We start from the raw sequence: 25,348 nt of genomic DNA, 5'->3' as shown, positions 1-25,348 counted from the left end.
TCTTGTCTTGTTGAAGGAAGATTGACTTTGAGAAGATAGAGCCTGAAACACAATTCAGCACTACCAATCATCTTTCCGAATTCCAAGTCCTGAAATTCACACAAATTAGGAAAAAATTTGGTTACACAATTGAGATCTCGGGTTAATTTACTAATTGACAGTAAAATACAATCGACACATAGAGAATAGATCAGGAGAGAAACAATTCATTCGTGAGTTTAATGAAACCTGTTCCTGCCACTTTAGAGTAGGACCCGTCAGCAATTCGAACCGTGGGGTTATCAGTGCATAGTTTATATTCATCAAACAAAGTGGCATCTCCTGTCATGTGGTCTGAAGCTCCTGTATCAACTACCCATGATCTGGATATTCCACTATTTGCAGTAAAGGCCGTAGGAGAATGTTTCTGTGCCACTAAGCATGTACCCGGTGTAGAAGAGTTAATAGTTGCCTGTTAAAGAGTCTTTAAACAGTCGACCGTGAGCCTCTGAAAAATATCCTGAGTCTCTGGACTCAAGGCGGTCGACCATGGCGGTCGACCGCAAACTGTCATATGAATTTTTACAGGTTTTGAAAGTGTTTTTATGACTTTTGAAAATTTGTTAAAAATAACAAATAAAGTCCAAAAATAATAAAACTTTGGGAAATATATATAAACATGTAAATGAACATGTTACAAAAGGAATTTTTCAAATTGCATTTCCTATTTGTAAAATATTATTATTTTTTAAATATGTCCAAACCATAAAAATGTAAACATATGAATTTTTATATTTTGGCTAAACCATGTTTTGAAACTTTACAAAATGATTTTGTAGTCTTAATAAAATATGTATATGATTATTGTTAAGTCCAAAAACTGAGAAAATAATATTTTCACAAAATTACATATTTTACAAACTTTTCAAAATAATAAATATGATTTCATTGAACTAAGTAAAATTGATATTGATAAAATCATATATATGCTATTAGTATGAAACAAGAAATGCATTTTCAATTGTATTCAATTGTTTCATATTAAAACTTGAAAACTATCAAACCAAAACATATATGTATATATATAACTATATATATACAAAACCAAAACGTGTATGTGTGTATATGATTGAGCTTAAAATACTAACACACATAATATAAACCTAAAACTAAATTTACCCAAGCTTGTGATCATTAACGAAGCTCTATCTTGGTATACTTGCGGATGAAGCTAGAACTTGAATCTTTAACTTAAATTGCGTAGCTTCACTCCACTATTCCGCTAACCTCCATTGGATATGATCGTTGAAACTATATTCCATCCATTCTCCAACACGTTGTTTGTCTACAATAAATAAGAAAACACAAATACTAGACAAATAACATTAGTGATAAATTATTTGTTAAACATCATCAAAACAAAGAGGCCAACACTGGTCTCCGACAATGTTCACACCATGGTCTCTCCTTTTTTTTGTCGATTGTCATAATTTCCTGCCATGTTAGATCCACAGGCTATAAGAGCTGAAGCTTCCACAGTTGGTGCAGTGGCATAAGTTGAACCCATCATCACTTTCTTGTGGCTCTCTTCATGTCTGACTTTAGAGAAGGCTTTTCGAAGGCTAGGTAGAGGTTTTGTGCTCATTACGCGACCTTTGACCTTATCTAGGTTCTTATTAAGACCTTGAAGAAATTTGAAAGTTCATTTTTGTTCTAAAATTGTCCTGTATAAAGCAACATCCTCGGTACACTTCCAGAGATGAGTTTTCAAACAAGTCTAGGTGTTGCGATTGACGAATCAGGGTATTAAAATACTGGGTAACTAAAAGTTCCCCTTGGCGAAAGTCATGAAGAATAGCTTCAACTTGAAACAACTCAGAGGTGTTTTCTTAGTTGGAATAGGTTTCCCGAGCAGCATCCCAAATTTTCTTTGCGGTTTCATACAAAAGAAAATTTTATATGACCTCATTCGTTATAGAATTGATGAGCAATGACATCACCATATGATTTTTGATCATTCACTTCCTGAATTTGGGATCTATTTTGTCTGGTATCACAGCTTCACCAGTGAGATAATCATCTTTGCCCTTCCTGCAGATGAACATCATGACTGATTGCGACCATTGTAGAAAATTATGGCCATTCAGCATGTGACTCGTGATTAGGGCAGAAGACGTGTCGATTCCACCGTTATTTGGAACACTAGAATTTCCTTCGATTGGAGAGGTCGCGTTAGACGAAGAGGCGTGAGAGGTCTGAGATGTCATTCCGTACTTGGGCATGATGGACATGATCAGAGATGAAAGAGGAGGATAGAATTTGGTGGAGAGAAGAAGTGGTAGCTGTGATAGCTAAGAGAATTAGGGTTCAGGCCTGATGGTGTAGCGGTAGCTATAGTTGAGATAGCTCTGATACCATGTGGAATTTAAGAGATAAAAACCTGAATTCCCTTATTTTATAAGCCAATACAACCGAACCAACAAAATAGAAAATCCTGATTTCTATCCCATGAAATCCGGAACAGAAAACTATACTGTTGATTTCCATCCCCTAAAATCAGGAACAAAAAACCACTGCTAAGAGATCAAATTAGGATCTCTTTTATTCAAAAAATAAATAAAAAACTATCTAAAAATAGGAAGTTAAATATTCCCTAACTTTGAGCGTATTTTCAACATTTATAAAATTCTAGTGGGTTGCTTGTAATATTTCCAAAATTTTAGTAGAGTGTTCGTTATTTTCATAACTTTCATAGGGCTAGTTGTAAATTTTTTTCAAAGGCCTGTATGCAAATTTTTCAAGAGGATATTTATGATTTTCAAAACTTTCAAAGGACTAGCTGTAAAATTTTCAATGGGTTGTTTGTAAAATTTTAGAAGGCTTTTGTAATTTTGGATTTTAAAAGTGGCGGCTTATAATTTTCTAAAGTTAATAATACTATTTGTAGTTTTTTGTATTTTTTAGCGGTTTAATGTAAGTTTGAATCTTTAGTGGTTGTTTCCAAAGTTTTGATCTTTAACTGGCCTGTTTGAAATTTTAGATTTGTCAGGAGGCTGTTTCTAATTTTGGATACAGGGGATAGTTTGTATTTTTTAGTTTTTTATTGGATTGTTTGTAATTTTTAAATTGTGATTATTAGAATTTTCTATTACGAATTGCTTTATTTTGATTAGGATTCTTAGAAGAAGATGTGATTAGGTGTCAACATGCTAATTTCTGATAGAGTACCGTGTGCACATGATAATTGTTTTTTCCATGTGACATGTTTTTGAGACTTTAGAAGTAGTATATCAATTTATGTATAAAGAAGGGATATGATTATGAAACTTTTCTATTATGGATATTAATAATTTGATTAGGACTATCAAATATTTGATTATTAGAATTTTCTAATTATGGTTAGTTTTAATTTAATGAGATCTTCTATGTCATATGTTGATCTGATAGGACACATGACTATTTTTTGATATGACACATTTCATATATTTAGATGACACATATCAGTTTTTTTTTTGCCTTTTAAGTGAACTAGAAATTTCTCATAATTATTAGTCTATAATTTAAATAAAAACCAAATGACTAAAACTCAACCAGAGCTTGACACACTAGCTTTTTTGGCAGTCTCAGACGTTGATACGTACTTTTATGTAAACCGTCCATCTTTCCTACTTAAAATCCTGATTGATCTTTCTTTCATTTCTAAAAATATTAAATCGCTCTAAGGCCCCGTTTGGCAAAGGGTTAATGAAGAGAGGTTAAAGAGAAGGATTAATGTACTTAGCCCATTTGATAATCCGAAGGACTAAATTATTAACCTATTAAATAAGTTTTATTTTAGCCCTTATGATCAGTTTTAGTGTTTGGGAATAACAATGATTTTGACTATTTTCTTTATAATTAGAAGGGTTAACTCTTTATCCATCTAAATAGGAGTATTAGTAAACCCCTCATTTTGAGGGGTTAACTCATTTTAACCCCTCTAGAGGGGTTAACTTAACCCTTCTATATTTTTTATGTTTGGCAAATTATGGAGGGTTAACTCACTTTAACCCTTATATAGATTTGTTGTGTTTGGCAGGTTAAGAAGGGGTTAAGTCTCCTTACCCCTCACTTAACCCTTTATCAAACGGTACCTAAGTTAATTGCGTTGTGTTGCTTATCTCTTGAGCTTTTCGAAATTCTAGAGATTGAAAATAATTATTAGTTGCCGAAATTGCTGAAGATATACAATCATGCCCAATTTTCAGTTATTAGAAATAGTTGATTATTTTGAATTTTAAAAAATAAGAGGGAAGTGTTATTTGTAGGAAAGTGATATATCTGTCAGCTAGGTTTTGATTTTTAATTTAATAAATTTGTTAGAAAATATTTGATTTGCACAAAATCATCCATCAGAGTGGCAATTTTGCTTACCACATTATTCTTCTTCTGAGAGTATACATATCCGCAGTTTTTCTGAAGTTCTCATATATATGTTTTGATCTGGAGACTGTAGTGGTAAGTATGATATTTCTAAAAATTGTTTTTAGATTAAAATATGATGATGATGATATCTGATGCTATATATACCCTATAATTTTCATGTTAAAGCTTTGTTCAATCGTGCCCATTCTCCCAAAAATTGCAAAGGTTTGTGGTTAACTTGTTTTATTTACATAAAGTGTTGCATTTTTGATAATTTTAATATTCCCGCTCTTTACTTTGTAAAAATAGATGGTCTTTTTCATTTTGGAACATGACATTTTTTAATTTTCAATTTTTACCTAATTTATGCATGTTTGATTATTCCAATAATTCTTTTATTAAGTTTGTTGGAATTCATCTGCACTAGTGGAAAAATAGGTTTCGCTGACGGCAACATCACTGACGGGACAATGCCGTCAGTGATGTTTACATCGTTGACGGGATTAACCGTCAGAGATGTTGCCGTCACAAGTTTTTCGATACCATCAACAATGTAAACATCGCTGACGGGACATGAACATCGCTGACGGGTAGCCCGTCAGCGATGCAGGAAGAAGCCCGATCCGACCGTCCACACTTTCTCCAAATCAACGGCTCAAAAACCTCCAACCCCCCTCCCACGGATCCCCTCCCGTCCGTCCATAAATAACCCCCAAAAGCTCCGCCTTCCCTTGTTCGACGCCCCAGCGCCACCACGCCCAACTCCATCTTCCCCACTCCGCCTCGCCGAGCCTTCGTCGAACTCCCTCGCCTCATGCCCAACATGCCGTCGTCACCACCACAGCGCCACCCAACAGCCCCTTCATCACCTCCTCATCGACGACCACGCCCTCTGAGCTCGCCTCCTCGAGCTCCATCACCACCCCCTTCGACCTCCTCCACCCACCGCAGTCCAAGCTCCGCCCCCACCCTAGCTCGCTGCCCCAAGCTCCACCATTAAAACTTTTGATTAGGAAGAATTTGAATGAAATTTGGTGAATTTAGACATTTTTGTTCCCAGATAGATTTACTATCCACAATTAAAACTTTTGATCGTAAGGTTTAGTAACTGGGTTAAATTAATTGGTAACTGTTGATTGCCTATGAAGAGGATGAAATTTTGCATCTTTGGTAACTGTAGTGTATGGATGTAGCGCAAGGATTGTTAACTGTTGATTGCCTATGAAGAAGATGAAATTAATTGGTAACTGTTGATTGCCTATGAAGAGGATGAACTTTTGATCGAAGGTTTACTATCCACAAATGAAGGCGTCTTTGGTAACTGTAGTGTATGGATGTAGTGCAAGGATTATATACAGGAAATTTTGCATGAAATCAGCATAATTTTTTGGTGATTATATAACATCCCTGACGGGCATGCCGTCAACGATAAACATCCCTGACGGCATGCCGTCAGGGATGTTATACACATCCCCGACGGGCATGCCGTCAGGGATATTTCAACATCCCTGACGACTCTTGTCGTCAGGGAAGATGTCGTTAGTAATGCTTATTATTGACGACGGCCCGTCAGGGATATTTCTTTCCTTACGGAACTTTTTCTGACGGTGTATCCTTGACGGGAAGCCGTCAAGGATATGTATCCCTGACGGGAAATTTGGCATCACTGACGGAAAAGCCCGTCAAGGATGCCCATTTTTTTACTAGTGCTGGTATTAGCGAAATCTTTGTTTTTGCCTTTGTATTTTACTTATCCTTCGCACATATTTCTAGTATATGCATTTCTTGCAGTGATTTTAAGTTGGTCTAAATGTAAGTTCGTTTAATTGTTACGAGTCTTCATATTTATTTTAACGTAATACCATGCATACACAAAATCAGTAAAAATGATTAAATAAATACAAAAATGGTAGCTAAAATAATCGCAATAAGATATTGAATAACTGTAAATAATATTGTAAATCTTAGTGTAATCATCAAATTTAAGATTTACCATAAAACACATATACACTTCTCCTTGAAAATTTAAGAATTACTATAAAACACATATACACTTCTCCCATGAGAGAGAGAGAGAGAGAGAGAGAGAGAGAGAGAGAGAGAGAGAGAGAGAGAGAGAGAATGAGACCATTAATCCTGGATTAAGTGACCAGTAACTTAGGAGATAATGGGGAGAACCATTTCTCCTCGAAAATAGCTTGAAACGGTTAATTAGTGAAACTTGCTAATAACGTTGTGGGCGAAGTTCGCTATAATGTGGGTGGGCCACTTTCTCTGGATCATGGGTGGCATGTCCCACGTAGGTATCTTTGGGCGAAGTTTGCCAAGAATTTTGGGTGAGCTACGTTGATAAGTTTGGATTTGACTTAGAATCCGACTCAAACACGTATCTCGACTCGGCCGACTTGAGAACGCCTTTCGACTCGACCAAGATTCAAATATAAAAACTAACTCAACTCCAACTACTTCTTGACTCGGATGAGTTGGGTTTGAATGCATTATGCATCCAAGTTCGTATGCTTATTGAGCGAACTTCGCTACAACTTGTCGTGGGCTTACTTTTAGGCAAATTAGAAGTACTTAGCCTGCAGGTTACCACTTCTTTGATCGAAGTTGAACATTAGGCCTAGGTGAAAATATAGTCTACAATACTCCCCTCAAAAGTTTTCGAGATCATGCTTTTGACTTGTAATAGGTATCGAAATACTTTAGATAATAGCCAGAGGTGTATTATTGAACGTGGCTTGTGTCATTTTTCTTTGATCGAAACTTGTCTTCATTCATATACTTGGTTGTTAGAGGTGTAATATTGAATATGGCTTCCTTCAAAAGAGATTTATTTTGATTGAAGGCTTAATGATGCTTGCATTTGCCCAACTCTATGTTTTCAACAAAGTTCCTCTGCCCCATCATTGGGGCGGAGTTTAGAGAATGGCAATGTGCGGTTCATTCCGAATGTTGGTTAAGTTCGCCTCACTTTAGTTGAGCGAGCGAAGTTTGCTAGGTAGTGATGGCCATTAGTTAGCGTTGGCCACTAAGATCCCCACCTTTGGATACACACTGTAATTTGTGATTGTGATCTCTCTTCCGTGGTTAAAGTTTTGGTGAGAATCGCTAGGATGCACTAAGATTTAGGCTAGTTCCTAGCCTCTTTGTTTGGTCCAATCGCTTCTCATAAGAATTGAATTTTTAAAAGTTTGGATTTAGAAAGCTTATAAATAGCATCATTCCAATCCATATTTTTTTCGTGTTCATCATCTTTATGTCTAAGTGGTCTCTAACTTGATTGGAGATGCTCCTCAATAGAGGAGCTAAGATCCAAAAGCTTCAACAGGATCTAGCCCAAGTGAAGGGCAATCCAATAGAGAAAATTCGTATACTTCGTCTGTTGGTGGATTTGCTTCTAGCCTAGAAGTCTACGCTCGAGCAAGTTCTCGAGAATAAGTCAAAAGCTTGCCATGAGGTGATTCATGATATGGATGCTTCAAACTTTGAATGCCATGCTCTATATAAGATCGTTCATATGTTGAGATGATGTCTAAAGAAAGACCAATGATGCTCCACAAGCAAAGCCTCCAAACGTGATTAGGTCTCGCAAGTGCAGACCTAGAGTATAATTAGGCATTGTGAATTTTTCTCAACCTCGACGTCGAATTTTGTTTAATAGCTCTTCTCATATCATGGCATAGGGCCTAATGGAGGAGTAAAAGTTAGCTATTTGTTTTTGCATGGGGACTAGTTTTTCTCCTCTAGTTTTGAGATATCAGAGGAACATGGGATTAGTAGCTTCTCTATTCTTTTTTCCTTCTTATTATCCATGGTTAGGGGTAAAGGGCAAGCTCTTGATTTTGGTTTCTCCTTGCCTTTTTTACCTCTTGATTGTTTGTTGACTTGGACGAATGAAAACCATCTATCTTTGTAGTTTGAGAGTCTAAATGTGCCTTTGTGTAATAGAGTCTTTGATCAATAAGATTGTAATTTTCATGAGATTGTCCATCCTTGTGTGTTTAGTCTGTACATAGTTTACTTTTCATGCTTGAAGCAAAACTTGAAATCTATATGCAATTTGTTGAGAAATCTACTATTTGAGCAAGGTTCACCTAATTTACAGACTTGAGCGAAGTTCGCTAAGTCGGGTTGGTGAAGCTTGTTCAATTTTAGGGCTTATGTAAAGTTCCTAAAGTCAGCTGGCCGAGGCTCATTCAGTATTTGAGCAGAGCTCACTAGACTAATTGGCGAAACTCATTAAAGGGATTTGAAATTTTAAATCCTCGATTTCTATGCCTGAAATTAGGGCAAAGATCACTCTTAGGCAAAGGTCGGGGTGAGATTCTCGGGTGAAGTTTAGAGAGAAAATCTTGGGCAAAATTTGATGCAAGCCTATATAATAGACTGTTAATCTTCCTACCTCTTCACCCTTTAAAACCCTATCTTCAAACTTCTCCGAACTCTCAAATTTCTAAATCTTCTTTTTCGACACAATAATGCCCTGACATCAATTCACTCAATGAAAGAACATTGCTGGTGGTTCTTGTCGGTCGAAGACCACAGTGGCAACATTGCAGTTAGAGATGACTTCAAATAAACTCAAAACTCATTGCCGGCAAAGTTTTTTGATTTGCCAAAATAGCCCCCTTGGGCTTGGCCAATGCTCTAGGGCACTTAAGTTTGCTTTGCTGTCAATGGTGAGGCTTTCATGACCATATTTGGTCTTATTCATGGTTTTCGTTGATGATAGCGAAGCCTTGTTGGATGCTGTCAATGACACTCTGTATGGCGAACTTCTCTCCTCGAGTGACGTTTGCTATTTCAGCACATTAGGCTTTTTCGGTGAACTCTGCTTGAGCAAAGTTCGCTAATTGGTCTATTTGGGCTTCTTGAGTGAACTTTGCCTGAGCGAGTTTACTTATTCAATCTATTTGGGCTCTTGAGTGAAATTTTCTATGGAATTGAAGTTCGCTATTATTGACATGAACTTCATCTGCCTCATCACTATTTAGCCAACTTTTCTAGATTTTAATGGTGTGTGACCTTGGTTCATGAGTGAGCTTTGTCTAGGCAAACCTAGCAATCTTCGCTCATGTGTGGATGACTTAAAATCCAAGGCAGATTTGTTAGACCCTAGAGGGTTCGACCCCGTCTCTCACCACACACTTCTCTCGGTGTACAAGTGTATTACAAGTGAATCCTCACAATTAGGCTCAATACAAAGTGTTTGTTCTCTACAATGAATGAGAACGAATTATAAGCTCACTCTCTAAGTTACACAATCCCACAACCCAATTATACTATGAATGTAAATACAATAAGCTCAATGGTTGTGTGTGTACAAAGAGATAAATAAAATCAACTAAACTCAATATAAACACTAGCTTAATAAAATGATAATCAAACAATAAAATGTAAAGCTAGATTGAGTTTAGAAAACTTCTCCAGTAAATGACAAGAGTGAGAGTGAGATGATTTGAAGCTCAAACACTAAAGATTATCTCCTCAAGCCCTTGTGAAATTATCTTCACAAACCAAAATCTTAAGAAATTCTGTCGGTCGACCGATGGAGCGCAAAAACACGAAAACCAGCTCTGGACAATCGTCGGTCGACCGGTCTGGTCGACCGATGGAGCTTTCGGTCGACCGGACCGGTCGACCGACAGACTCTCTGTCGCCCAGTGATGAAAGATCAAATGATCGGTCGACCGGTGCGGTCGACCGAATACTGATACATAAAAAACAGATTTGCTGATTTTAAAACCCTGTTTAAAAATATCAAATAAATTCTAAAAAATGTAAAACTTAGGGGAATGATTGTAGACATGATAATAAACATGCTACAATGACTGGTTTCGAAAAAGGACTTCCCAAATGAAAAATATCATCATTTTGCAAATATGTTCAAAAACATGAAAACCTGAAAATTGATATTTTGATATTTTGACTTAAACAACATTTTGAAACCTTATGAAATGATTGTATAGACTTGATAAAAGATATAACATGTTGTTATGAAGTCTATAACCTAGAAATACAATATTTTCATAAAATTGCATATTCTATGCAATATATTCAAAACACTAAATATGATTTCATTAAATATAAGCTTGTTAAAGGTGAAATCATATATAGGCATATAAACATGAAACAAAATAGTATTTTCCAATTCTATTCATTTGTTTCATATATAAACTCGAAAATTATTAAACCAAAAGCATGTATGTATATATATATATGTAAGTGTATATATACAAAACCAAAACCAAAGCGTGTATGTGTGTATATGATTGAGCTTAAAGTACTAACACACATAATATAAAACCTAAAACTAATTTACCCAAGGTTGATCTTGATCTTCATTGAGCTCAACTTGGTACACGTTCGGATGAAGCTTGAACTTGATCTTTAACTATGAATTTGCAAGGCTTCAACCCGACATTCCGCCAACCTCCATTGGATATCATCGTTGAAGCTCTATTCCATCCATCCTCCAACTACGTTGTTTGCGTTGAAGCTCTATTCCATCCATCCTCCAACTACGTTGTTTGTCTACAATACATAGGAATGTACAAACATTAGACAAACAATATTAGTAGTAAATTGTTTGTAAATCATCATCAAAACAAGAAGGCCAACAAGATTTTACATGGAGGGCTAATTTAGACTTAGCATTGTAGGCAGCTGTCATGGCTCCATTGAAGAGGATGCTCCTACTAATAAAGTACTTGTCACCTCAAATGTATTTGATAATCAGCTTGACCATATTCATAGAAAATATCCAGATGAGGATGCCAGGTTTCCTAGCTTGATCAGGTCAATTGACAGAAAGTGGTGGGCGTGTTTGATTAATTCTTCCCTTGATACTTTTGGAGAGAGTCTGTCAAAATTGTGGCCTTACTCCACAGTTTGAGCCTCCAAGTATGGCGTTGATATTTGTCCGTCTATGTTATGTAGCATTCTGGAACTATATAATATCAACATCAACACATTTTTCACTCAGTAGGAAAAATTAGCATAGCTTTGCACGAGATATTTGAGTGTCTCGGTTGCTAATGGGAAAATGACCATATGAAGAGTTATTCCCCACAAATGCAGAGTGAAGGACCATGAGTCACAATGTACATTTTAGCAAAGTATTTCGAGAATTGGTTTGCCACTTCTACATTTACCACTAGATGGTCACAAATGCTACACATGGCCCCCATGTTGTCTGCTTGCCTTGGGCAAAGTATCTCTTCCAAATGTGAGCAAAAAAGAAAAAGTTGAACCAACGCCTGTGACTACTAGACTTGAAGTAGTGTTATGGTATTTTTAGTCGCCAAAGTATAGCCCTTTGCCAGAATGGACAGGTGTCCCCCTACATGCACCGCTCAAACGAAATTGATGGTCAGGCCCAAGAATCCTGATTGAGCCAACTTGCCGAGTCGAATTCTCCTTAGGATGACTCGAAAGGTAATACTTCTCGGCCAAGCCAAAGGACGACTTTAATCTAGGGCTTCCCTCGCTGATAATACGTTGACGTCACATTTAATGCTTGGTAGGGGTTATCATACCTCTAGCCCCGTTAGTCTTCATGATTCATTAAATCACGTTGGCACCATCATGCCCCCAATCACTTCATATTAAATGTTGATATGATCTCTCCTCCACTCATCAACCAATACCTGTAAAGTAGGTGTTGACGCAGCCGCCAGCCCATACTGCAGTTCTTCATGTTCCCACTCAAGTCCATGAACTAACTTGATCGTCAGAGGAACCATAGAGGAACTAATCCCCGTCCTCTCATGAGTTGCTATTTGTGCATGCTGAAGCTACTCAACTCAAAACCAGATATTCAGAGAAGTGAGCGGTCCCTAATCAACCTCACACCCACTATATTAACTATTTGATTATTTAATATCAATAGTTTGGCGCCCACTGTGTGGCTTCTTTCTTTTTTGAGCAAGTATGTCTGGTTCTAAGTATAAGGCTGATCAGTCTCACCCTAAAGAACTACACCAGAGCTACGTTACTCAAACTCAGCTTGAAGAAATGGTTCAAAGGATCTCTTAATCCCTCCAATAGCAACTTGCAACCTTCACCAGCAAGCTCCTCAGCTGGCTTCCATAGTTGCAGCAATCTACTTCCGCTGTCCTCCCGCCTTCTAAAGACTAGCGGTCAGAGACTCACCGTCCTTCTAGACCACAACAAGTAGTCCTGTTTTGAACTCTTCATGCTACTGCCAAACAATTGAGGGATTTGGTCAAGAACGTAACCCCATCACCACATCAAGAGGTTCCAAGTGAAGAGGATAGAGGTTAATGAGTTAGGGAGTGTGGTTGCTATGTTCGCCCTTGTGGCTGACTTGTAGAGCAACAAGTTGGCCGACTCACTTGCTAAGAAGTCGGTTGCTAATTATGAATAGCTGATGGCCAAAGCTCATGTGTACATGGACATGGAGGATTCCTAGGCTTATAAGGCGGCAACCAGGGCCATAGAGACCTCCACAGCCACGACTTCAGTAGCAGTAACCACACCAGCACTAGCACTACTTGCAACACCTATACCAACAGCAACATTAGTGGTGGCACCGACACCAGAGTCGGCTAGAGGCCTGTGAGGTAGGAGTGGCCGATAGATCTCTAGAGAGTTGACTCTTTCTCCAATCGGTCCGACAAGAGGGACTGATGGAGGGACCTGGTGCTGAGGCCCGCTTTCATATTCATCAATACCTCCCCCGCAAAAGCTCTTGCCAAAGTCCAGAAGGAGGGGCACCTCAAAGAGCCTGCTCCCAATATGAGATCAGATCCCTGGAGCCGAGACACTAGGCAGTATTGTCGCTACAACAAAGATCACTGCCACCTCACCAACAGTTACTTATCCTAAAGAGGTACATTGAGGACGTGATCGACAGAGGGTACCTGAAGAAGCTTGTCTCGCAAAGAGACCAGAGGGAAGCTCCTCCAGCTAAGGCCGATAGGAGATCCCACTCACGGCCGCCTCATCCTCGACCATACCAGGATAGCTAACCCCTAGAGCCAAGCCATAAGTGGGTCATCAACATGATTAGTTTTTAATAATCCTGTACAAAGTTTCATTCATTATAAATGAAGTCTTTTTGAAACCGACTCTTGTGTCACACTCTCATGGTGCCAAATTTATGCAGGAATCCTAAGACCTTGGTGCATTCTCAGGATAAACTAAGGCACTCGTACCATTCGGTCAGCTCCCGCATTTACAGCTTAACCACCATAGAAGGGCGAAAAGATCTTGGCGACCTCATTAAGTCCAAGGCACATACCCTAAGGCATTGGTGTCATCGTGATTAAGCTAAAGGCATGGAGCCCAACCTCCAAGTTATCATTTTGCTGAAAAGACCTAGGTGTCCTCAATAAAACCTAGGCACCCAACCTCCGGGTTGTCATTTTATCGAAAAAACCTAGGCGTCCTCATTAAGACCTAGGCACGTAACCTTCGGGTTGTTATTTTGCCAAAAAGACCTAAGTGTCCTCATTAAAACCAAGGTACCTAACCTTCAGGTTGTTATTTTACCGAAAATACCTAGGCATCCTCATTAAGACATAGGCACCAAATCTCTGGTTTGTCATTTTGCCAAAAAGAACTAGTCGTCCTCAGGTGTCCTCATTAAGACCTAGGCACCCAACCTCCAGTGATACGAGTTACCGTGCGAGCACTCTTGATCGCAGAATTATCAAGAGTGGGTAAAGAAGAAAACGATTGAAGAACACAAGAGTTATAATTAGGGCGAAGGAAAATACCTTCTCTAGATTATGAGAATCAATTGGATTTACAAAATCTCTCTCTCACAATCTCTCTAGATCAAAGAACAACCTCCCTGATCTCTTTTCTGATTTCAATCTGAGTTCTAAACCCTAGAAAAGTCATGTTTCTATTTATACTAAACAGAAATCCCAACTGGAGCAGGAAACAGACCCAGGCCCGGAACCGCTACGCCGTCGATCGCAGTGCCCAAGGCGGTCGACCGGTCAGAACGTCGAAAACTAGAAAAATCAATTACAGTGCTTCTGGTCGACCGCAGCGCCATCATCGGTCGACCGCTCTCAGTCCCGAGACATAGTCTGGGTCTGTGCACTAAGCGGTCGACCGCCGTGACCAAGCCGGTCGACCGGCCAGAGTCTAACTGTAATTCGTGCAGTTTTGATGAATCCTTCGACTTCGTCGCCTCCAATGGCCTCGTCCACGACTCCTCTACCCTATTCTCAAGATACCATGAGAATCATCTATCCTCAAGCTCCCATGAGGATCGCTAAACCTAGATTTTCTAAAGAATATTCATTCAGGGACGATGAAGTATCGGTTATCTTTAAATATCTTTTAGACAACAATAAGTTCAAACTTCCACCGGTTACAAATCAGGAAGAAGCTAAGAAGACTACAAACCCGAAATATTATGCATATCACAGAAGGGTCCATCATCCCACCAAGGCGTGTTATGTCTTAATCGATAAAATACAAACCTTGATCGATGTTGGTATCATGACCGTGAAGCTGAAAGAGAAGAAAGTAGGCATGAATGCAGTATTCATTAGCTTCGGTTCAGTTCCTTTATCATAGTTTTAACCCGAACCTGTAGCAACGATTAAAATACAAATCGTCAACGATGACCCTCATGGACAGTGCCAAAAGGAACTTGTGTCACATATAGCTATAAATAATAAAACCCTCTGGGTTCATCCCAAACTGCTTGAGGATGAACAATGGACGACATCCACATCCAAGAAGAGGATGAAAGGCAAAAGAAAATAGAAGTCTTGTTACGGGGACTCAACAATTCCTGAAGAAAATGATGAAGAAATCCCAACTTTACTACTTTCTGAGGAAGAGCATGAAGCCTTTGCTACCAGGAGTGGAAATGAATACCGTTTTAACTATCCAAGTGCTTCCGAACAATTAGGTGAGCAGGGGGTGGTAAAGACCACACCTTCCAAAACCCTAACCGAGCCGGGGGTGGTTGCAACTCCCCTTATATCGGCTGAAAGACCTCAAAAATTGGTTAAACAAAAAGAGAAGGAACCTCAGCATAAAGAAATTCAAATTCCAAAGCAGTCTCGTTTCAATCGACTGATTAGAAGAGATAAATCGGAAAGTTTGAACGCTCTATACCGTTTTGATGTCATGGCTCAGTTAGCCAATATCCTAGAGAGGATAACTTTGTATGAGTTACTACATCTTTCAAAAGATAGCAGGGAAGCTTTATAAGAAGCTTTGGCTGATTCTGATGTATTTCTCACTCAGATTAAGCCGATCCCTAAAGAGTCGGAGTCATCAGTTCTGCACTGTAACTTGGCAGCCATAAAATTTCCTTGCATTATTTTTACCAAAGAGGATATGCAAGTGAAAAATTCAAAGCATGATAGGTCTTTATATTTCACCGGATATATTGGCTCAAGCACTATTAACCGGATTCAAGTCGATCCGGGTTCCGCTGTTAGCATCATGCCACTTCGGTTGATGTATCACCTTGGAATTCCTGCCAACAAACTGGCATCCATGGGAATCATTATCTATAGATTTAACACCAGTGGGTCCAGGCCATTGGGAAAGATCCGGGTGAAGTGTCAACTTAGAGATTTGAATTCGGAAGTCACTTGTTATGTGATTGATACAGGGACTTCTAATAACTTACTGTTGGGTCGTCCTTGGATCCACAACAATATTATAGTTTCTTTCACCCTCCACTAGTGTCTGAAATATGTTGACACTAACAACAAGGTCAAGACGGTGATCGCGGATAAGCAACCATTTAAGAGGTTAGAAAATTACTTTACTGACTCACTTCTTTATGGTGTTGAATCCGATACTGAACCATCGGCCTATGATACAGACAGCGGAGAAGAATCTGATACTGAACCATCGGCCTATGATACAGACAGCGGAGAAGAATCTGATACCGAAGTTAAGCTCGATTATAGTGAAGGTCTTGTATTAAATGACATTGAACCTCTTGTAATCGATCTTGACGATGATGAATCGTTGGATGAAAGTTGTAACTGGTAACTTACCGATGAAATAATAAATGATGATTTAGAGTACTCGCATTGTCTCCATGATGTAATGTAGAAACTATGACAATCCTGATATACACATGCCGCTTCAGTCATCCTGCACAATGAAGAAGTGCATTCAGGACTCCTCCAGAGCAACCCTAGTCCTACATACAAAGGCAGGGGGTGGAAAGGAAATAATTTTTGGTAAAGAAGAGTCATCCCCGCCCCCGATCTCTTCTTGGAAACCAATACTGATGATGAAGGGCCTGGACGGCATTTCTTCAGATATAGTTCACAAGCAAGTGACTACATGAAGAAGCAAGTATACGATCTCACACTCGGTGAAGGTCTTAGTTTTGGTCAAGGTATTCGAATTCCACCTCGTCCTAACTATGTACCAAAAGGAAAACCTGATAATTATTATAGCCATAGAAGAGGTTTAGGTTATGTCTTGTCATCTGATGATGAATGTTGCTGGCAAGTTACTGACCAGTTACTAAATAAAAACGGGTATTCATCCGATTCCTCAGGTCAGGATTCTGATATTAGCCTAGGAGGAATATTCAAATGTTTAATGTCAAACATGGCCACCATCGATCCTTCAACAACAGAAGAAGATGATAAATTGCCTACTTGGAAAGATCCCCAGATACATTATATGAACATTTAATATGGTGATCAATTCAAATAGAGGGAACCTTCTACTGAAGATAAAGTATTCCAGATCAATATAAGGGACGAAGTCAATCCGAAACCTATATTTATTAGAGACAATCTTCTGTCAGATGAGAAAGAAGAATTAATCGCCTTCATTAGAGAATATCGACGTTTTCGCTTAAAATTATGAAGATATACCAGGACTTAATCCAAATTTGGCAATGCACAGCCTTAACATAAAACCGGAGGTTAAACCTGTTAACCAACAATAGAGACGGTTTCGTCCATAACTTATGGAAGCGATAGAAGCAGAAGTTAAGAAATTGATTGATTCTGGCTTTATCAGGGAAAAACAATATCCTGATTGGTTGGCAAATATTATCCCGATCCTAAAAAAGAACGAGAAAATTAGAATCTGTATTGACTTTAGAGATCTAAACACTACCTATCCTAAAGACGATTTTCCTCTATTGATTACAGATGTCATCATTAACAACACATGCAGATTCGAGAGAATGTCATTTATGGATGGATTTTCAGGATATAATCAAATTAAGATTCATCCGGATGATGAAAAACATACCGCATTCAGGACACCCCTAGGCATTTTTTGTTATACTGTCATGCCTTTTGGCTTAAAGAATACTGGCGCTACATACTAATGAGCAATGATGAAGATCTTTTAAGAACACCTTCAGAAGATCATCGAATGCTATGTTGACGATTTGGTTATTAATATCCGTGACAAGAATGATCACATTAACGATTTGAAGATAATGTTCGATCTTATGAGGAATCATCAATTGAAAATGAACCCTACTAAATCCTTCCTTAGAATGTTCAGTGGTAATTTTTTTGGATTCATTGTCACTACAAAAGGTATACACATTGATCCCGACAAGGTGAAGGTGATACATGAATTGTAACCCCCGAGAAATCTTAAAGAACTCAGAGGATTGCAGGGAATATTAGCTTATATTCGTCGATTCATATCAAACCTTTCAGGAAAATGTCAACCATTCTCCAAACTAACGAAGAAAAGCATGTCATTTGTTTAGGATGAAGCCTATCAAAAAGCATTCGAGGATATCAAAACATATCTAGCGAATCCACCTATTCTCGTTCCACCAAAGTCGGGTAAACCGTTTTTGATTTATGTCAAAGTGACGAGCCATTCGTTAAGTACATTGCTTGCACAAGACAACGATAATGGTCATAAGCAAGTGGTATATTATCTAAGATATACGTTAGTAGGCACTGAAACTTGATACCCGATGACTGAAATGGAATGCCTCGCCTTAGTGTTCGCAATTCAGAAGATGCGGCATTATCTAGTTGGACAGACGATTTATGTTTTCCAATGTGAACCCAATTCAAGTGTTCATGACCCAACCGGCTTCTATGAATTAGCATTTAGCTAGATAGGTTTTACTCTTATCTCAGTACGACCTACATTTCAAACAGCAGAAATCGGTTAAAGGTCAAGCTATTTGCGATTTTTTAGCGGTTAACCCTACAAAAGATATAGCTGAATTGTACGAAGATTTGCCGAATGAAACTCATGATGTCAACACCACTTCACATCAACAAGTATGTCAATTATACTTTGACGGAGCTTCCCGAGCAACTAATGTAGAGAGCACTCCCGGATGTTCGAAAATATCCTCAGGTGTCGGAGTCGTATTAGTTTCTCCTGAGAAACATGTATTGCCTCGAGCCTATTCACTGATTGAACCATGCTCCAACAATGTGGATGAATATAACACGCTAATAATTGGACTTAATTTTGCTAAAGAACTGGGGGAGAATACCTTAAAGCTTTTGGTGACTCTCAACCGATAGTTAATCAGATACGAGAAGAGTACAAGGTCAGAAATCAAGATCTGATTCCATACTACCAGGTGGCCGTTGAAATGGTGAACTCGTTTGAGTAATTTTTCATCGAGTACATTCTACGTCTCCAAAACACATATGCAGATGCATTAGCGCCATTAGCTGTATCTTTGGCTCAGCCTTCTGAGACAGAACAATTAGTCACCATGAGAACTCACCAGCTTATTATGCCAATTTACGATTCGAACGTCAAACAGGCACATTCAATGAGAATCGAACTCGAAGCTCGAGATTGGCAATTTTCTATTATCGATTACGTCCTACACGGTATTTTACCTGAAGATGTAAAAGAAGGGGATTCAATCTGACAAAGGGCGCCAATATTTTACTACAATGCCACGACACAGATATTGTATCATCATTCATATGATGATCTATTGCTCTGTTGTCTATCTAATGAAGAAGCGGAAGAGGCACTCAAAGAAGCGCACGATGGAACATGTGGCGCTCACCAGCCCAGTCCTAAACTATCTGATCTACTTAGAAGAATGAGATATTACTGGCCAATCATGGTCAAAAACGCGATTAACTACGCCCAACGATGTCATACGTGCCAAATACATACAAATTATATGCACCAGCCCCCAGAGCATCTACACCCATCAGCGACATCATGGCCATTCGAAGCATAGGGAATGAACATAGTAGGTCCTATTTTCCCCCTTCAGTAAAAGGTGACCATTTTATTCTGGCAATCACCGATTACGTCTCAAAATAGGTCGAAGAGGTCCCGCTTAAAGAAGTAAAGATGAGTGATGTTATCAAATTCATTAAACACTATATCATATATTGATATGGTATCCTGAGGCGAATAGTACATAATAATGGCTTTCAATTCGTTAGCAACACATTCATCAAATTCTTTAGTAAATTTAGAATTTACGTTATTTCATCAATGGCCTATAATCCCATAGCTAACGGATTAGCTGAAGATGTCAATAAGACAATTATCAAGATTTTGTCAAAACTTGTGAGAGTCAATAAGCGAGACTGGGATGACAAACTGAGTGAAGCTTTGTGCACTTATCGTACCACCGTCCGTACGCTAACTGGGGCAACCCCATATTCTTTAGTATATGGATGTGAAACTATCATTCCTTTGGAAATACAAATTCCCTCTCTCTGCATCGCTCTCGCAGCGGGAATGACGACGGAAGAGCAACATAAAAAATGTCTCAAAGAGTTGGAGACGCTAGATGAAAAGCGTTTGGAAGCTCAACAATAAATCGAGTTTTATTAGGCCAGAATTTCATGGGCTTTTGATAAAAGAGTCCGACAATGAAGCTTCAAGGAAGGAGACCTGGTTCTTGCCGTTCGGAGACCCATGATTCTTAATTTCAAGAAGAAAGGAAAATTCAAACCCAAATGGGAAGGGACGTTTGTAATAGAAATAGTCTATTCAAACGGTGCATATCGCTTGATCACCCAAGATGCAACAAGCTCATGATGCCAATAAATGAGAAGTTTCTGAAGAAGTACTACCCTTAGTACATTCAGAATAACCTATTTAAATGGGAAGTTCCTAGAGAATACTGTACATAGAATTTTTAAGGATAACCCGAGATCAGTCGATTATTCCAGATAGAAATTGATCATCTGAATAATTCATTCTTAATTATTATAAAAATGATTAAGAATATTCCACTGTGGTTATCTAATTATTTCCAAAATGATTAAGAATCTACCACTGTGACTTTCTAAGTATTATTTCGTTGAGATGAGATTCAATGACCATATATAGTCGATCTTTCCTCACGAAATCTCTGTGGTGCAATTGTGAAGTACTCGATAATTCACAACCCTTCACCACAAAATCCCTCACTAATCAAATTAATTGACGATGGGTCCATCAAAATTCTTTACGTCTAAATCCATTCAAACTCTCACTGTGCCTATGTAAAACCCCGAAAATTTGAATACTTTATGATAAATAATAATAAATATGTTATACATTTATAAATAATATATTATGATGTTTGAGTATGCTAGGAACTGATTTGAGATCAATTCAATGTATATATGTATATATGTGAGTACAAATACACAAATCATGCACAAAGGCCAAGAGTGAGAATCTGGGAATTTTGACCAGTTGAGAGTTTCTATGTTTTTCTCACTGATTCATTAAGAATCTGGAAAAGTGTATAATACCAAAGTTGTAGATCTCTTCAAGATCTTTCCAAAAAATCTTAGATCACATTATTCCGAGGTCGTATGAGAAAATTATAGCTACAATACCGAAGAGAATGTTCCTAGTCAGACTGAATTTCCAGTTTCGGGTTTCGGGTTTTGGGTTTCGGGTTTGCTGCTATATATATACATGTTATATCACGAAAATCACCTCTTTCCTTCTGTTTTACAAACCCTAGCAGCCCTCCCTCTTCTCTCCCAAACCCTAGATCCGTTCTTGGAGGATTTTGGAGGAGTCGACGCGAGATCCATCGGTGTTCAGCGAAGGAGGATCATTCTCACTTGTTTTTGGGAGTTCATCTACACCCCTCAGGCGAGTAACTTCTCGCCCAACTCCACCCTCTTTTGTTTTCATGCAAAGTTTGAGTTTTTATTGAATTTATTGGGCCAAAAATCGTATTTTATTGTAGAGATAGTAGATCTATATGGTACATGTTATGAGAATCATGTTTTCAACTTTAAAAGCTCACCGAAGGACTTTTATCAATAATATCTAGATCTGAAATTGCCTAAACAAGAGTTAAATCATTTTTTACAGTTATTAAAATGTTTTTGATTTGTTTCTCATGGATTTAGAATATTAAAAATGTAGATTTCAAGCTTGGGATTAGTTGTTTATCTTTAGTGTGATTTTTGAATCGTTAAAACTCTTTTTATCGTAGAATATCAAATCTTGTTTCAGGTTTCGAGCTGACAGAAACCCAGAATTAGGTTTCTGTCCGCTTGGCGGTCGACCGGAGTGGTCGACCGCCGGGCTCGCTTTAGGGCTGCGGTCGACCGCGACGCTCTGTCGGTCGACCGCGACGCTCTGTCGGTCGACCGCGACGCTCTGTCGGTCGACCGCGACGCTCTGTCGGTCGACCGCGACGCTCTGTCGGTCGACCGCGACGCTCTGTCGGTCGACCGCGAGTGTGGATTGATATAAGTAGGTTTTTCTGTATATCTCAGTCCTCGTGTTGGACAAGCATTACCTTTTAGTCCTCGTGTTGGACACCCTTCCCACTTAGTCCTCGTGTTGGACATGCATTGCTATTTAATCCTCGTGTTGGATATGCATTACCACCCGGTCCATGCGTTGGACAATAGTCACATCCGGTCCATGCGTTGGACAACGGTCACATCCGGTCCATGCGTTGGATAATGGTCACATCCGGTCCATGCGTTGGACAACGGTCACATCCGGTCCATGCGTTGGACGACGGTTATTTTCAGTTCATGAGTTGGACGTTTACTTCATGCAGTCTATGGGTTGGACGTTTAATTTATATAGTCTATATTTTGGACACTTAATCGTTTTCTGACATGGCACTCATGTGAGTTTGACATGACACTATGTTTGGAAGTAGAGATGTGTTTTTTATTGTTTCTGTACTAGAACCTCGGTTTTGGTGTTTAGGGATTTACAATTTGAGATACAAGGTATATACATGAGGGTTTCCTTGTTTGGATTATTTCGCTCGACGTACCTATGCTCGTGTTGTAAATTTCTAAATACTTGAACCCTCTTTAGTAGGATCAATGATGTTAGATCTATTATACATATTATCTGTATTTTCTTATACAACGAGCCCTGTTCCCTTGGGGTTGGTTGTGATGTTACTCGCTAGCGCTTTGACGCTCGTTGTCCCTCCCCCTTTCAGGTCACGAGCCAGGAGCACGGAGAGCCGCAGGTTGATAGCGGACCACATTAGTGTTCAGCTTTACTTTCTAGCTATGTATTATTTTCTTTGGTCTCCACTGTAGTGAGGTTAGACATTTGAGGGTATTATTCTAGAAGTTGTAAAGGCTGTGAGCCTTATATCCTTATCGTCAGATGTTTGTATTTGAGACTTGTTGAGTATTTCAGTTTATCTACTCAGATCTTGACTATGTACTTCTATGTTGTTGGATGATGAGATATTTATGTGACTATTATCATTTCATCAGTATTCCCTGTATTATCTTTTACCTGTTTTGTACCTACACCAGTTGTTGACTCTACTAGATAGATGTTAATTGTGATGGTGAAACATGTTATTGCACGGTGTGGTGCATGGCAAGTTTGACATTCTTGGTTTCACCAAGGACTGCAGCCTTGTGTGAACCCAGGGGCGTCACAGTTGGTATTAGAGCTCTAGTTCCAGTATCCTTAGGATCATCCTGTGTCGAGTCGTGGAGCTAGGATAGAGTTTCCTAGGATTCATGTATAGAGTCCGTAAGGATTTCCTAGTATGAGTGAGGACGATATATGCGTATATCTCAAAATTTGAGAATTTTTTTTTATGACAACTATTTTTGTATAAGTTTAAAGTATTTGTGCAAATACTATATGTTGTGAAAATTGTATTGTGATACGCTATTTATAGAGGTCTATTTTGACTCCTAAACCCTTATTTCCTTTTGAGCAGAGATGTCAGAATATGATATGTCACGTACTCAGAGATCTGGACAGGCTGAACCATAACAAAATCCACCTGAGCCGCAGCAGGCTCCCCAGTACCTGGTAGATCTTATTACTCCCCTAGTCGCTAGGATAGCAGCAATCGAGGAGCTTGTGACGAATCACATTACACCACCACCACCAGTAGCTGAAACCGCCATTTCTCAAGAAAATGAGACAGCTAAGATCCAGAAGGACGAGGAAGGGAGTGCTAAGAGAGGGCACGCCGGAGACAAGGGTAAGAACAAGAGACCCTTGATTGGATCCCAACAGCATCAGCAGAGCCCTCATAAGAAGGGATCTCAACAGGATCAGAGAGCAAGTCAAGTTCCGGGGATCTTGTTTTAACTGTCGCAAGTTCGGACACAAGGCATTAAAGTGCCGCAGTGCACCAACAAGAGCTCAGAAGGGAAATGGTCCAACTCAGCAGCAACAGAAGACTGAAGGGCAGGTTCTAGCAGTTCAGGAGGTTTCCCAGGGGCAGATTGTCCCATATTCTCCAGCACCAGTGACAGAGCAGTCTTTAGCCACCGGCAGAGTATATGCAGTAGTCCCGCATGATCTTGGAGGTAATAGAGCAGTTTTGGAGGGTATGTTCTTTGTGAATCCCTTTTTCCACCCGTATTCTTTTCGATTCGGAATCGTCGCATTCCTTCATACCGCATGCATTTATGGCTAGACTCCAGCTTGTAGCTCAGCCTCTAGACACCCCTTTTATCTGTTTCCACCCCTTTAGGAGAGGTATCGCTTCTGGAGAGCGTTTGTAGGAGGTGTACCGTCAGTTTAGACGAGTTAGAGTTCATAGTCGATTAGATAGTGTTTCATATGTCCGAGTTCGATGTCATCCTTGGTATGGATTGGTTATCTTCCTACCATGTTAGTATTGACTGCTTTGCGAAGACAGTCAAGTTGCGAGCGTCCGACGGGTCCGAGATGATTGTAGTCACCTCTCAGGGCAACCGACTTGCGGAGTCATTTCTTGCGTACATCGAGGAGGTGATGCGATGGGATCAGGGTGCTGAGTTATTGGAGACTAGAGTTGTCTCAGAGTATCAGGATGTCTTTCAGGACATACCTGGATTACCTCCAGTGAGAGAGGTAGAGTTTTGCATTGAGTTGCAGCCAGGCACAGCCCTGATATCCCGCGCACCCTATCGTATGGCACCAGCTGAGATGAGGGAGCTTCAGACCCAGTTGGACGAGATATTAGCTCAGGGTTTTATTCGCCGGAGTCATTCTCCGTGGGGCGCGCCGGTCCCCTTCGTGAAGAAGAAGGACGATAGTATGAGATTATGCATAGATTATAGAGAGTTGAACAAGGTCACTATCCGGAATAGGTACCCACTACCTAGGATTGATGACTTGTTTGACCAGTTGCAGGGTGCGCAGTATTTCTCGAAGATTGATCTTCGTTCTGGCTATCATCAGTTGCGGGTTCGGGAGATGGATATTCCCAAGACCGCCTTTCTTACTCGATATAGTTCTCTCGAGTTCTTGGTCATGCCATTCGGATTGACCAATGCACCCGCGGTATTCATGGACTTGATGAACCAGGTTTTCCGTCCCTTCTTGGATCAGTTTGTGATCGTCTCCATCGAAGATATACTCATTTACTCGAGGTCGGAGGCGGATCACGAGGAGCATCTGCGGATAGCATTAAGGACTCTTCAGGAGCATCAGTTGTATGCCAAGTTCAGCAAATGCGAGTTTTGGCTTTCAGAAGTCAGATTCCTTGGCCACGTCATCAGTAGAGAGGGCATAGCAATGGACCCAGCTAAGGTTATGGCAGTTCTTGATTGGGAGCCAC

This window comes from Asparagus officinalis, chromosome 5, assembly GCF_001876935.1.
Source record: "Asparagus officinalis chromosome 5, Aspof.V1, whole genome shotgun sequence".
In the NCBI taxonomy this organism is placed as follows: Eukaryota; Viridiplantae; Streptophyta; class Magnoliopsida; order Asparagales; family Asparagaceae; genus Asparagus; species Asparagus officinalis.
Note: the sequence above shows the minus strand (reverse complement) of the source record.